This window comes from Entelurus aequoreus, linkage group LG02, assembly GCF_033978785.1.
Source record: "Entelurus aequoreus isolate RoL-2023_Sb linkage group LG02, RoL_Eaeq_v1.1, whole genome shotgun sequence".
NCBI classification, from domain to species: Eukaryota; Metazoa; Chordata; class Actinopteri; order Syngnathiformes; family Syngnathidae; genus Entelurus; species Entelurus aequoreus.
This window is the reverse complement of record NC_084732.1, coordinates 53,246,950-53,263,993: the sequence shown is the minus strand read 5'-3', so window position 1 is coordinate 53,263,993 and position 17,044 is coordinate 53,246,950. Positions and strand designations below refer to the sequence as shown.

Here is a 17,044-nt window from a genome sequence, read left to right as displayed (position 1 = left end):
TTTTTATATATATATATATATATATATATATATATATATATATATATATATATATATATATATATATATATATATATATATATATGTGTATATATAAATATATAGATATGTATATATACGTATATATATATATATATATATATATATATATATATATATATATATATATATATATATATATATATATATATATATATATATATATATATATATATATATATGAAATACTTGACTAGGTGAATTCTAGCTGTAAATATACTCCTCCACTCTTAGCCACGCCCCAACCACGCCCCCTGGTCCACCCCCAGACCACGCCCCCATGTTGATTGCTCATTATTATAGGTACTGATCCGTTCCATTTCTGGTTCTACGGTTCGACAGTTACCATCAGACTTCTCCTGTTTGTCAACACAGTTTTGTGTAAATATGCTAATTAATTTGGACTTTTGAGGCCACATTTTCGACTTTGGAGGACCATTGTTATTTAACCCAAGCCCTGACTAGACGATGCTACAATCAGAACACACTTATTTAATTATATCTGACAGATGTGTTTAATGCGCCCAGGGTTGTTGGGGCTTTTTTTCTTTTTTTTAGTCCGGGGATCTGGCAGGAAGCAAATACACCATTTGGAAGAAAGTCCTAATTAGGTAGCCCTAACAAACCAGAGGTCTGGCAAGGCCGTGTGAGGCAAACAAAATCTTGCCAGCTGCCTCAATGGGAAGAAACAGCTGGAAAAACAGCCTTGTGAATAATGAAGAGTGACTAACAATGGCTCAATGAAAACGCAAAAAAAAGTCAGACAGTAACATTTTCTACAAATAAAAAATGTTGTTTAAAATGTGGTTTATGGCTGCAAAATCTACTGAGTAAACTATGTTTATGTACTGTTATAATATACATAATATATGCATATAATATATATTATATGTATAGATGTATACATTTCAAGTATATATTTATACATATATACATACATATGTGTATATATATATATATATATACACATTCATATACTACTCATATAATACTCACATTATTTTTTTGATCAATCCTCATCCACAAATCCATCAAAGTCCTCATCTTCTGTGTCCGAAATGAACAGCTAGGCAAGTTCTCCATCAAACACGCCAGATTCCCTCTCGTCATTTTCAAAGTCAGTCTCGTTGCTGTGGGGCTCTTCGGAAAAGATGGCGGCTTTTGCGAAAGCTCGAACAACAGTGCAAGCAGACACGTTTACTCAAGTATCCACAATCCATTCACAAATTGTGGCGTAACTCGCCCGACGCTGCCTCCCAGTTTTCGTGAAGCTGTGTTCGTCTGTCATCCATCGCTCCCATAACGCTCACAACTTCACTTTGAACGTCTTGTTTACACCCATGTCCAGCGGTTGGAGTTCCTTCGTCATGCCTTAATGACTCCAGGTGGAAACTTTTCTTTCGGCAGCGTCTTCCCCTTGAAAATCACCATAGGTGGCAGTTTCTGTCCATTAACATAGCAAGCTAGCACAACAGTAAAAGCCGACTTCTCTTGCCCCGTTGTGCGTATGGATTCGCTACCGTGCTGGTCCCCTTCTTCTCCACAGTGTGCATCACCGGGATGTCGAAAGTGAGCGGCACCTTGTCCATGTTGGTGATGTGTTTGTCTGCATTGTTTTTATTTACAACGCACAAAGCATTCGATAAGAGATTCAATAAAGAATCTGTTCGATAAGAGGATTCGATAATGGCATCGACATTGATAATTTCTTAACGAACATCATCCCTATCTGCAAGTTTCGAATATTTTGCGATCATCTCCAGCTTTTATTATAGTTGGTGCTACTTTGACAAAATTAAGGTAGAGGTGAACTATTATGTTTTATTTATGACTGACAACATTTAAATTCTGCTTTATTTACAAAGCTGATCTCCATTCAAATCGTGTTTTCATTGTCTTTATGCTATTTTGTGGTCATTAGTCATTACATAAAAGGCATCATTTTGAACAGTTTTCAAACTGCTAAGAGTTGAAGCAAATATTTATTGACGCTGTGCTGAGTTATTCAAAATCAGAAGGCTCATGAGCTTACCTGTTGGAGATCCTTGAGCTAAAAAAAAAAAAGAAAGAGAAAGACAGAAAACCAAAATACCACAAACTATGACCTTATGGCTTTAGAGTGTATACTCAGCATACATAAACAGAAATTGTATTTATGTTTTCCATCTAAAGAAAATGTGATATTTTTTTTGGACCCGGATATGAACTTTAGAAGCATCTTCCAAAAATTCATATATTGATATAGGTTGATTAAAGCACATACTTTCACCATATTTGTATGTTTTTATGCTTTTTCCATTCATTTCTTGGAAATATGTAATGCATACGTGTGCAAAGTGAGGCTCAGGGGCTCGTTTTTTTTGGCCTTTGTAAATGGTGAATGGGTTATACTTGTATAGCGCTTTTCTACCTTCGAGGTACTCAAAGCGCTTTGACACTATTTCCACATTCACCCATTCACACACACATTCACACACTGATGGCGGGAGCTGCCATGCAAGGCCCTAACCACGACCCATCAGGAGCAGGGGTGAAGTGTCTTGCTCAAGGACACAACGGACGTGACGAGGTGGGTAGTAGGTGGGGATTGCACCAGGAACCCTCAAGTTGCTGGCACGGCCACTCACCCAACTGCGCTATGCCGTCCCCATTTGTCACATTGAAGAAATAAAATTAAACAATAAAACAACAACGATGGGGGAAAAAATCCCCAAAAGCACAGGACAATGTAAAGATAAAAAGCTGAAATGTTGATACCTATAACAAAAAAAAAACAGGGGAGAATGGAGTTGGTTGTCACACTCATTTAAAGCTCTCATCTCGTCGCACTGTCTCTCTTAGTGACAGCTACATAGTCTTCTCTGGAGTAAGACGGCTTAACTTGTGATGAGAGAACTTCTTGTGTTTTTCATGTCAAATTGAAATTATTCACTGCCTCAGTATTTGTCGTCTAGGCCTCGAGACTAGGGGTGTCAAACTCATTTTAGCTCAGGGGACGTGGGGAGGAAAATGTATTCTCAAGTGGTAAAATAATGGCATGATCACTTAAAAATAAAAACGACTCCAGGTTGTTTTCTTTGTTTTACTTTGGCCAAAAATAGCACAAGCACATTCTGAAAACGTACAAATCACAAATAATCCTCTGGACAAAACACTTCAAGTTTGTTGAAAATTCTGAGGAAATTGGTACAGTTTCAAAAACACAATGAGCTTAGACTTCGTCTTAATGTATCTACAAAGCCAGGATTAAGCTTTAAATCACAGTCTTTCTGGGATTGAACAAAAAACACAACATGTAAACAATTCCAGGTATCAAATACCTCCTTTGTCATGTCCACGTATCAATCCAGTGCTAACTCAACAAACCGTGAGAAACGGAAGTAAAAACTATTCAAAAGGGTTAAGTTTTCTCGTTTTTGACAGAGACATAATGGGGGAGTAAGGGTGCCAAAATACAATGCGTTCGAAGCAGAAGACATAAAAGGTTTTAAGTTTCATTTGGGTCGAGGGAGAGGAGCCTCAACCACGCTTTGATTTTTTAAATTTGATTTTTATTAAGGATCCCCATTAGCTGGTTGCCACAACAACCCACTAGTCTTCCTGGGGTCCACAAACTTAATACAATTACAAACATTTAATTAAAAGCATATAATTACTACACAATACAGAAAAATAAATAAAAGCATCAATATGAAAAAAAGCTAACAATTTACAGTCACATAGTAATAATTACCATATAAATATAACTACACAATATAAAACCAAACAAAATCATCAACAAGCAAACTAATTTAAAGACCCAGATAAAATATTACTTTCTTTTTAAAAACCTGTTTACTTTCAATGCCGGTGAGAATTCGAGGCAGGTTATTCCAGAGCGATACAGATCTATAAATAAAAGATTTCCGCAAAGCATTCTTCCTGGGACGAGGGAGTACAAAATGCCCCTCACTAGACGCCCTGGTATTATGATTATGTATAGTGCTACTGTGAACTATTTGGGCCATGAGAAAAGCAGGAGTTTTACTACCGGTTACTGATTTGAACAATATCAGAGTATTATTAGCTAACAACCTGTTCTGCACTGTTAGCCAGGAAAGAGAAGCATGCATTTGGTTAACATTGGTTCTTAGTGAACAACCCAGAACCAGCCTTGCTGCCCTATTCTGGACAATCTGGAGCTTACGGATCTCACCACTTGCAGCAGACGCCCAGACTGTAGAACAATAGTCCAGATGACACAAGACTATACTCTTAACAATCTGACAAAGAAGAGGTGGAGCAACAAAAGCAGCACATTTCCTGGAAATACCAACAGCCCTTCCCATCTTTGTAACTATATCACTGATATAATTTGACCAGGATAGAGTGCAGTCCAGCATCACTCCAAGGAGCTTGGTACTTCTGACCTGTTGAACTGTTGAAATACCTAGCCTCAGATCCAACTTTGGGTCACAAGATAACCCTTGCCTAGTCCCCAATACAATAATTTTTGTTTTTGAGATGTTAAGGACATGTCTGTTACATGCTGTCCAGTCATGCACAGCTTTTAGTTCCTCACTCAATACTACATTAAGTACACTGCATGATGGTGCAGCATGATATAAGGTTGCATCATCAGCATAAAGAACCAATTTGGCACGCCCGGTAGCCCAAGGTAAATCATTGGTGAATATAGAAAAAAGTAAAGGTCCCAGGCAACTTCCCTGTGGAACACCACAATCCAAACTTCTGCTATCAGACAAGCTGCCATTAAGATACACCTGTTGTGATCTTGAGGACAAATAACTCCACATTTGTGTCCACATTAAAACCGAAGTATTAAAACCATATCATTTAAGTTTCTCAATGAAAAGAGAGTGGTCAATGACGTCAAATGCAGCACTAAAATCTAACAGCACAGCTCCAACCAACATAGAAGTATCTATAGCATTAAGCCAATTGTCCATCATTTGTATAAGAGCAGTGGACGTAAAGTGGCCCGTTCTTAATGCATGGTGAGAATCAGTTGCTAGCCCATTTGATTGAAAGTAAGCTTGAATTTGTGCATACACACATTTCTCCAGTATTTTACATAAACCAGGTAGGATGCTTATTGGTCTAGAATTGCCCTCATTGAAAGCCAATTTGGTATCCTTATGTAGAGGAGTAACCTTTGCCACCTTCCATATCTTTGGACACAGGCCCACTTGTAAACATCTATTAGAATTATGACAAACAGGCACTGATATGATACCAGCAGTCATTCTCAGTAACTTACTATCCAGGTTGTCTATACCAGCTACTTTGTTGTCCGGAAGAGAGTGTAGTAACCTCTCAACCTCACTGACTTCAATCTGATGAAAATTTAATTCACACCCCTTATTATTCATTATAATATTCCTAATGAGGTCAGCTGATTTGTTGTTGTTGGATACATGCATACCATGCCTTAATTGAGATACCTTGTCAACATAATAGTTATTAAAATGATTAGCAATGTCACATGGCTTAGTGAGTACCAACCCATTTGATTCCACAAAAAGTATACAGACATTGTTCTTTCTACCCATGATTTAATTCAAAACATTCCATACGTTTTTGCTATCATATCTCACATCATATAACCTCTGTTTGAAATATTCCCTTTTTTTCAGTTTGTTTAACTTTGTGACCTGGTTTCTTAAGGAACAGTACTTATGCCTGTCATCAATTAAACCTGAGTTGACTGAGGCTTTTTTAGCCATGTCTCTTTCTGTCATTAAACTCCTAAGTCCATTATCAATCCATGGGGCAGACTTAGTTTTGACTGAAAACTTTTTCAAAGGGGCATGCTTGTCCACAACACTCATGTACATTAACATAAATAAATCCAGTGCAGCCTCAGGGTCTTCCTCACTGCACACCTCGTTCCAATTTAAACAGGATATTTCATCAATAAAACACTCTTCATCAAATCTCTTATAAGACCTTGTAAAAATAATTTTCGCTTTAGGTTTAGGAACCCTTGTCTTTCTAGTGACTGCTGTTATATTGTGGTCGGTAAAACCTACAGGAACCGAGACTGCTATGGAGCATTGGTCAGGAACATTTGTATAAATATGATCAATGCATCTAGCTAAAATAATACTATCACTACCAACACCTATTCTCGTGAGAGGGGCAACAATTTGGGACAGATTGCAAGCATTTAAAATGGATAGTATCTTATTTTTTTGTACACCCCTGTCCCAGCCAGTCAACATTCATATCACCCAGTAAATAGATTTCTCAATTCTCATCTGATATCCTGTCAAACATCTCACATAACTCCTTCAGATACAGAGCATCAGCACTAGGAGGCCTATAGAAACAGCATACTATAATTGGTTTCAAATAAGGCAGATGGACCTGCACACAAATAGCTTCAATGCTCTCCCTCATCAAATCATTACGCACTTTGATAGATAAATGATTCTGAACATAAATAGCCACCCCACTCCCAAACCTGTTCCTATCTTTCCTAAAAATTGAGAACCCCTCAATGGCTACAACTGAATCAGAAAATAATCATCAAGGTGGGTCTCAGAAATGGCAAAGATATTAATAAAATTATCTCTGATAATACACTCTACTTCCTGATACTTATTACGCAGGCTGCATACATTCTCGTGAGCTAACACCAGGCCCCTATGAAGGCCCAGCTTAATGCAGGACATAACAGTACTGAAATTAAGCATGACACAGGCCAAACCAAGATGCTAAAAACACCCTCGAATGCCCATTCTAAAAAAGCCAGGGGGTAACCTTTGGGTCCCGATACAGCTATCCATTTATGTACAGCCTATCGACTGTTAGTGCCACTCTCTTGTTCTGGGCCCGGTTCTCTCTCATGATCAGTGACAGTTTCTTTCTCCTATCGTTGATCTCAGCCGGAAAGTGGTCATTTAACCAGAGAGAGGTCCCTTTCAGCTCCTTTCCTCTGCTTTTCACCAACTCTTTGTGCTTAAAATGCTCAAAACGAGCTATGAGCTATTACGGGACGGACTTTATTGTCCACAGGTCTGCCCATTCTGTGCACTCTGGAGAAAGTTATGTCTCTTACCACATCCGGGGAGAGTTTGAACTTATCCGACATGAACTCTCTTAAAGTTTTTTCCGGATCGGCGTTGCCCTCTCGGATCCCCGAGTATATGAGATTGTCTCTCATGTCCCTGCACTGTATATCCAACAGCGTGTCTTTAATGCGCCTATTGTCCGCACTGAGAAAGTTGGTAGATCTCCTCATGTCAGTCATCGCGCCTCTCAGAAAGGCATTATCCCTTCTTATCCTCGATCTCTTTCTGACTGAATTCCAGGCTACTTGTCAAGTCACGGATGTCCTACTTTAGTGCATCCAGAATATCCAGCTTGCTCAGTCTCTCTTTGATCGATTCCAATACCGATGCGTCCACCTCCATGCTACCGCCCGGCTCACCTCCGCTATCGGTCGAGCCTCGCTGAGATCGGTGTCTCCTGGCTGGTTGTTTGACTTTACACGCAGCCCCACCGGACACCTCCTTCTTGTCACTCTTTTTGTCAGTCATCGCAACTGTGACTGTCCAAAAACTCGGTATTCAAACGTGTGATCATTAAAAAAAACCAAGCTCAAGGCAAGCTGGAGGTTAGCGACTGGCTAGCTAGCCACCTGGCTAAAAACTAACCAAGCTAGCTAGCGGTCGGTGATGTCTTTTTAGACAAACAAGGACACCTTGATCACTTTAGAATTGTCCATAAAGTGTCTATAAAAGTATCCAGAATAGGTATCCAAAATAAAATCTGATATATTTGCGACCTAAAATTGGATAAAACGCTAATTTCTGCTCACCACGTCACGTCACCACGTCACCAAAAGTTCAATGATGCTGAGTGCTTGCAGTATGCTTTCATGCTACTAGAGAGGTAGCTTTACTTTGTACCTCTTGCTAGTCCTAACAGAATTGTGACATCCAGTGGACACATTAAGAACAGCAGTTTCTTTCATTGAAAAAAAATGCAGCTCATTTTTATACCTGGCAAACTCATCACGCGGGCTTGATAAAACCTGTTCATGGGCCTGATATGGCCTGCGGGCCGTAAGTTTGACACCCCTGCTATAGACGAAGGACTTATAAGAAAACAATTAGCCCTAAAAAGTCTGAAGGGAACACGAGAGTTTACATTGTTATTTAGATAGCTAAATAGTTGTTACACGGCAATTACATTTGGGGTTAGTTGTCACATTCTCTTCATGGTTGGTTGTCACTTTCATACAAACAGCCCCCACACCTTACCTCCGCCCCTTTTGGCAAAATATGTGCCATGAAAAATGATGTAAAATGTCAATTCATATGAAGTCTTACCGCAAATGTATTCCGAGCCCCTTCCTGCTCTGTAATTGATGAAAATATAATGGTAAATTTCTCACATTGGTTTAATCTTCTTTAGCACAAAGTGCTGAGCTGGACATTTTGGGTAGAGGGATCAAATCCCAGTCAGGGTTGTGCAAGGACCATGTGCAACGTTGTGTTTTTATTATGTTAACTCAACTTACAGTAAATGTGTTATTTTGCACTCTGGTGCGCAGAGTCAGGACAAAATATGGTGAAGCTTTGTTTTATGTTGTACTCCTAAAATCTAGAATAGTCTTCCAAAGGATGTGAGACAGGCCTCAACGTTGGCAATGTTCAAATCCAGGCTGAAAACACTTCTATTCAATTGTGCAAATGACAACTGAAAGTATTTTATCTACACTCTTTAAATTTCAATTGGAATTTGAGTTCTTTAAATTATAATATTTTGTGATTTTAATTTGAATTATAATAATTTTCATGATTATTTTATTTTAATTGTTGCCTTGTTTTAATATGCTGTAAAGCAGTGGTTCTCAAATGGGGGTACGCGTACCCCTGGGGGTACTTGAAGGTATGCCAAGGGGTATGTGAGATTTTTTTTTAATATTCTAAAAATAGCAACAATTCAAAAATCCTTTTTAAATATAAATAAAAACCTATCTTTTTTTCCAAATAGTTCAAGAAAGACCACTACAAATGAGCAATATTTTGCACTGTTATACAATTTAATAAATCAGAAACTGATGACATAGTGCTGTATTTTACTTCTTTATCTCTTTTTTTCAACCAAAAATGCTTTGCTCTGATTAGGGGATACTTGAATTAAAACAATGTTCAAAGTGCTGTAAAGCACTTTGAATTTCCTTGTGTGCTATTTGTGCTCTATCAATAAACTTGCCAAACATGAACAAAAAACAAAAATAATTGTACAATTTATTTCCCATTAATTTATCAAAGTTCAAATCAAGCATCACATTTAAGTTGGATTAAAAAAATATAAAGAATGTTTGACAAGTGTGATGCCTCAAAATAAAATTCTGCTGACTTAGTCTACATATCATATGTAAAGTAGGCTGGCCTAAGGACGTGTTAAATGTTAATCTTCCTTGCTCACTTTGTGTAAACATGAATGAAATTATGCATTTGGTTTTTTTTTTTGTAACAGCAATTCAACCTTCACATTTACTTCTGCCTTCTTTAAAAAAAAAAAAAGGTTTTAGTTTTCAAAACTTGTGACAATTAACCACATAGTGCAGTGCTGTCAAACTCATTTTCATCAGGGGCCTCATCGTAATTATCGGCTGCCCTCAATGGGTCACTTGTAACTGTGAAACCATATAGATGTGTAATCAGCACATGATATTATTACACAAGTGCCCCTTTCATTAGATTTTTACCATATTGTCTGCTAGCAGACTGATGGAAAGGTTGACTTACGAAAGTCTAGCTTTGTAGAAATAACTTCAAAAATGGTTTCAATGTCAAAACACATGCTTGACCTGCATTAAATGATATTGAGTTAAAGGTTTCGTATTATGCAAAACAAACTGTTCTTACCTGATGGTACCTGTTTTGTGTAGTTAGGATCAATTCACAAAAATGTGAAATCAAATCATGGAGGCATAGCAAAGATTAATGAAACACTTCTTCCTGTAGAGGTTTACCCAAAGCTGTTTGTAGTCCAAAGTTGTAGTCAATAAGTTCATTATTTTTCTATTTCCTCTTGTTGTGAAGCAGACTGGCTCAAACATGTTTGAGCTAAAATTTTGCACTGCTGCCATTTCTAATTGAAGGTAGCATATAGTCCTAATTTATATCTGTCAGTACACTCCATATGGAGGCGCTAAAAACTACAATGCTGTATGTAAGTTGTACTGAAGCATTAAAGGAGAACTGCACTCTTTTTGGAATTTTGCCTATCGTTCAAGACATGATGATGGATGTTGAATTTTTCATTCTAAATATTAAATAAATGCAATCAAAGGTTTGATTACAATGGAGCGAGCTGCACAATTCCACCTCTAAAGCCCTTAAAACAACACCTTCATTAAGGTTTTATATACCTGTAAGTATATATGTAATGTAGTAACGGGCACATTTATTATAACATTTAATATTTATGTATTTTGATCATTTTAAGCATACGCATTAATTTTAAAAAACGTATCACAATGTTTGCTTTTTTTTCTCTTCATCACTGATTATTACTCACTGCAGACTTCATGAGAGCCAACAAACATAATAAAACATCACTTACTGTACAATGTCTGCTGTCATTAGGATGCCGACTGCTAGGATGTTCTTACAGTCCCATTTAGGTGAAGAATGTCTTCTAATCCTCACAAAGAAACGAGTGAGAGGGCCATTTCCAGGCCCTAATTGGCTGTCGGATTACCTCCTAAGACTTCTTCTGTCCAGGTGAGATGCACGATTTATGATCTACAACAGCGTTTCTCAAAGTGTGGGGCGCGCCCCACTGGTGGGGAATAGAGACATGACAGGTGAGGCGCGAGGAACGGGAGGAAATTTCACTTTGATTTTATTTATTTTTTAATTATTATATTCTTTGATTTTTTTTTTTTACTATGCTTTCATTTTCTATACACACTGGAAATCACTTTGTGATTCTGTCTGTGAAATCCGCTATATAGATAAATGTAAATTACTTATTTTTCCTGTATGCTTTACATTTCTAGGTATGAGCGAAAGTTTGACAGACAGCAACAGTAACTAATGGGGGCGGGGCTAAGCGGAAGCTTTGTGAATGGCGAGTCACTGTGCGAGGATTTGCTGTTTTGCAAATACATAAAAAATAGAGCCACTGCTGATGAGCTGTTCAAGATAATGGACAGTTTCCTCAAAGAACACGACCTTAAATGGGAAAACTGTGTGGGCTTTTGCTCTGATGTCGCGCATGGCAAAGTCAAGAAACGGGCTGCAGGCTCTAATAAAGAGGGTTGCGCCAAATGCGCATCGGACACAATGTGTCATTTACCGGGAAACACTCGCGTCAAGGCAGCTCAGCCCCGAATTCAATGAGGTTTTAACAGTGGCAGTGTCAAGCCTGAAACCCCGATTTGAAAAGCTGTGCAGTGCAAAACAGGCTCATTGCAGCCACTAATGCTGGAGTACTGTAAAACTCATGTTCACTTGCCCTGGCCTCCTTTTTTTGGCAAAGATTGCAAAGTGGCACTTTTATTTTCATTTATTATTGAACTTGATGCAAGTTATTTGATTTATTGTTGAACTTGATGCAAGTTATAACACTTTTATTTGATTTATTATTGAACTTGATGCAAGTTATAACACTTTTTTTGATTTATTATTGAACTTGATGCAAGTTATAACACTTTTGTTTTATGTATTATTGAACTTGATGCAAGTTATAACACTTTTGTTTTATTTATTATTGAACTTGATGCAAGTTATTTGATTTATTATTGAACTTGATGCAAGTTATAACACTTTTTTTTGATTTATTATTGAACTTGATGCAAGTTATAACACTTTTGTTTTATTAATTATTGAATTGATGCAAGTTATTTTATTTGATATTGAACTTGATGCAAGTTATACCACAGCTGCACAGTTATTTTATTTATTATTGAACTTGATTTTATTTTATGTTATTGAGTTTGAATGTATAAAACTTGATGTTACTTGATGTTTGATAAATTTGAAAATGTTAAGCTTGGCATTAGCGTTCTGTTGGGGCGATGGGGGCAGGTGGGGCTTGAAAACTCCCCCTTGTCCAAAGTGGGGGATGACAAAAAAAGTTTGAGAACCACTGATCTACAATAAACAGGGAGCAAGGAAACGAGGAAGCAGCAGACCAATCAATGATGTAAACATAGGCACACACGGAAGTGATCACAGCGCCGCTATTAATAGTTTGTCTGCGTTAGCGCTTATAATAACATTATCACTAATACTTGGTTAATATTCAAGTCACGAAATGTAAATGGAGTATTGTTGTTTGTATATTGGATTTAATGGGCAAAATAATGGAGCTCCCATTGGACTGTAAGCAGACTTTTATTTATGTTTATTTAATGTTTAGAATGCATTTTTAAAAATCCATCCATCGTCATGTCTTTCATAATGATTGTGAACGATAGGCAAAATTCCCCAAAAAGGGCAGTTCCCTTTTAAGTAGTGGGACTATCCAAAACTAGCTGCAGTGTGCTCAAACAACCACCAGGCAGCATTTGTGAGCAAATAATAGGTATAATCTCTTTCCTTTTTGGCGTTATCACGTTTTATCAGCTTTTCTTCACACATTTTTCACTTACGCTTTAAGTGAGGGATGAGGCAGAAACTAACTCAGACCCCTTGTGCGGGTGGCAATGCAGTCGAATGGAGCTTGGCCTGGAGGGCTTTAGCATGTAAATAAGACTGCCCACAAAATGGCACACTCTAATAAGACAGTTAGAAAGCGGCTCTGATATGGTTTGTAAAACAAAATCTATGCAAAGTGTTATAATAATAATAATGGATTAGATTTATATAGCACTTTTCTAGACATTCAAAGCGCTTCACAGAGAACTGAGAAGCCATCATTCATTCACTCCACATTGACACGTGGATGGTGGTAAGCTACATCCTGGGGGAGTCTGTGTAAAGCCAGACATTTTGGTGGGGCGGTGGGTCTCAGATGCTAGAGCAGGGGTGTCAAACTCATTTTAGATCGGGGGCCACATGGAGAAAAATCTACCCCCAAGTGGGCCGGACTGGTAAAATCACGGCACGATAAATTAAAAATAAAGACAACTTCAGATTGTGTTCTTTGTTTAAAAATAAAACAAACACATTCTGAAATTGTACAAATCATAATGTTGTTGGGTTTTTTTTACACTTACATGTTGCAGTTAATAGTATTCTATCTTTATTGTTTATATTTTCTGAATAAATTATGTGATAATGTTCATCAGTCAACTCATTGGTGTTAATTTTAAATTTATCAAGATAAAGAAAAAATATCAAAATCAAATTACAGTATGTTATTTATGTAGTTTGATCATTTTCCTCAACATCATGTGGTTTATTTTGTACATATGTAGCATCATCTACAAAGATACAAAGAATTGCTATTTTGACATCCAGTGGACACATTTAGAACAGCTGTTTCTTTCATTCAAAAATTTCAGGTTTATTTTTATACTTATCAAACTCATCCCGCTGGCCGGATAAAACCTGTTCGCGGGCCTGATCTGGTCCTCGGGCCATACGTTTGACACCCCGATTCTAGAGTGTCGGTCCAGAAACTTGAGGGATCCTAGTTCGAAATCAGGCTTCCGCCATCCAAATCACTGCTGTTGTGTCCTTGCGCGAGACACTTCACCACCTTGCTCCTAGTGCCACCCCCACTCATTTAAATGTAGATAATGGGTTTCTCAATGTAAAGCGCTTTGAGTCCATAGGGAAAAAGCACTATGTAAAGATAAATCACTTGACTTCACAATTTGCGCTTAAGGTGGGACTCTTTTTCCCAAGAAAGAAACGGCCGCGACTAGGATGGCGGAAGCTGGAATCAAACCGCTTCCGCTCTGTCATCTGAGCCACGCCGCCCCCGCTTTGTTGACCAAAGAACTCGTATTAAGTTCAGTTCAGTTTTCTTCGAACATGCATACGATACAATATAATGCATCACACAATTCCACTTGTTTCATTACAGCACCTCCGAAAAGGAGTTGGAAGAAGCAGAGCTTATTTAATCCTACCCCTTTTCATACCATAGCAATTGTCTCCAATTTCCTTGTTCTCTGTAACAGAACAATGAACAAATAAATAATAAATAAATAATATACCATAGTAAGCAAAAAATAAATAAATAAATAATATTTGTCTCAATAAAAAAAAAAACTTTTAAAAAGGGTTTAAGATGTTCATCATAATTCTTGTTCTGTGTATTTTGTGAACACTTGTAGTTTGAACAGTCTCTTAAACTGAATCATATTGGTGCTTTGTTTGATTTATTTGCTTAATCCACTCCATAATTTAATTCCACATACAGATATGCTAAAGGTCTTACATGTTGTACGAGCGTACAGATGTTTTAAATTAGATTTTCCTCTAAGGTTGTATTTCTTCTCTTTTGTTGAGAAGAATTGTTGTACATTCTTGGGCAGCAGGTTATAGTTTGCTTTGCACATCATTTTAGCTATTTGTAAATGCACCAAATCGTTGAATTTCAATATTTGTGATTCAATAAATAAAGAGTTTGTATGTTCTCTATATCCAACATTATGTATTATTCTAATTGATCTTTTTTGTAACACTGTTAGTAAATGAAGCGCACATTTGTAGTTTTTTCCCCATATTTCTTAAATGTTGTAGATGTAGAGAGGAAGAGAAAAATCACAATATGACCCCTTTAGGAAGAACTGCAGTAACATGTGGTACAATTTATTTCTGTCATAGAAAAATTATGTAATGCTTTATTGAAGGGGTGTCAAACTAATTTTAGATCGAGGGCCACATGGAGAAAAATCTACTCCCAAGTGGGCCAGAGTGGTAAAATCTCGGCACGATAACTTAAAAATAAAGACAACTTCAGATTGTTTTCTTTGTTTAAAAATAGAACATTCTGAAAATGTACAAATTGTAATTTGTTTTAATTTTTTTTTTACACTTACATGTTGCGGTTAATAGTATTCTATCTTTATTTGTCGTTATTTATACTTTCTGAATGAATTATGTGATAATGTTCACCAGTCAACTCATTGGTGTTCATTTTCAATCTATCCAAATAGAAAAATAATATCAAAATCAAATTACATGATGTTATTTATGTAGTTTGATCATTTTCCTCTACTGGTGCACTAACATCATGTGGTTTATTTTTTTTTGCATATGTGGCATCATCGACAAAGATGCAAAGAATTACTATTACGACATCTAGTGGACACACTTAGGAGAGCAGTTTCTTTCATTCAACAATTTTGGCTCATTTTTATACTTAGCAAACTCATCCCGCAGGCCGGTTAAAACCTCTTCGCGGGCCTGATCTGGTCGTACGTTTGACACCCCTGCTTTATTGATACACATTTTAGCGGCCCACAAAAAATGATGTCGCGGGCCAGATGTGGCCCTTAGGCCTTGAGTTTGACAAAGGGCTGTGACATGGTGTTTTAGCGTTTTTATCAAATGAAAGAAGTATCAAAGAGCCGTGCGTGCATCCTTTGCTTTTTCAGGATGCGAACCTCCGTCATACTTGCCGTCCCTCCCGATTTTCCCGGGAGACTCCCAAATTTCAGTGCCCCTCCCGAAAATCTCCCGGGGCAACCATTCTCCCGAATTTCTCCCGATTTCCACCTGGACAACAATATTGGGGGCGTGCCTTAAAGGCACTGCCTTTAGCGTCCTCTCTCACCTGAAAAGGAGATTATTATACATGTCTCTGTTATCCATAGGTTTATCTATAACCCATAAAGTAGGCAGGCCCGGAGTTATTTCTCAACGTGTGTTTATTCCAGCCGGCACGTTCATACACTGACACACAACGTCCGGATTCCAATCATGCATTGCTTCAAAACTACGGCAAGTAGTAATGTCCAAAAACATAACAGAGACGAAGCAGAAGAACGAAGAAGAGACATGGCGACGACGAGTCAGAAGAAGAAGTACACTTGCAAGTTCCAAAATGATTGGAAAAAAATAATTTCAATTCATCCAGGACAGCTCGAAGGGGGAGGGGTATGCTGCCTGCAAATTTTGTAGATCAGACTTCTCCATTGAACATGGTGGCCGAACAGATATACTCATTCATGAACGGATTATTCATATATATATATATATATATATATATATATATATATATATATATATATATATATATATATATATATATATATATATACTTGCCAACCTTGAGACCTCCGAATTCGGGAGATTGGGTGGGTGGGGGTGGGGGGTGTTAAGGGGGGAGGAGTATATTTATAGCTAAAATTCACTGAAATTAAAGTATTTCTTATATATATATATATATATATATATATATATATATATATATATATATATATATATATATAGTACAGTACAGTACACAGTTATGAAAACACAGTTGTTCTACTAACTGTACTGTACTTGCTGCTTACTTTTAAAAAAAAATAACACTTACCTTTCACTATTTGAATAGCCTTCGTTCTGCCATTTAAATACTGGCGGGCGATCTCTGAATCCAGGAACATATCCTTCACGGATTTGTTGAAAACATCCGCAGATGAGAACAGGATGTTGCTTGCAAGGTGGCCCATAATACTGCGTTGCGGCCGCCTAGTGCTTCTCTGACCGTTCATGAGTGACTATATCCATTCGGCCACCGTGTTATGGGTTATAGATAAACCTATGGATAACGCAGACACATATAATAGTCTCCTTTTCAAGTGAGAGAGGACGCTAAAGGCAGTGCCTTTAAGGAAAAGTTCACCTCCAGGCAGCTACAACCCTAAACTAACACCCTCCCCGGATTGCTAATAATCAAATGTAAACAATCAAATGCAGATACTTTTTCTTATGCCTTCTGATCTCTCTCTCTCTCTCTCTCTCTCTCTCTCTATGTCCACTACTTGATGTCCATATCCTACCCCCCCCCCCCCCACCACCCCTCCACACCCCTGATTGTAAATAATGTAAATAATTCAATGTGATTATCTTGTGTGATGACTGTATTATGA

General features: G+C 37.5%; 1 protein-coding gene across 1 annotated transcript in view; it reads right to left on the bottom strand.

The window, feature by feature from the left end:
* The window catches only part of LOC133663557 (calcitonin-1-like), a 33,641-nt gene extending 17,140 nt beyond the window's left edge, over positions 1–16,501 (bottom strand). Inside the window, exon 1 of the mRNA XM_062068113.1 lies at positions 16,489–16,501. The gene's annotated coding sequence lies outside the window, so the exon portion shown is untranslated. The remainder of the gene's footprint in view (positions 1–16,488) is intronic.
* Positions 16,502–17,044: the final 543 nt, after the last annotated feature.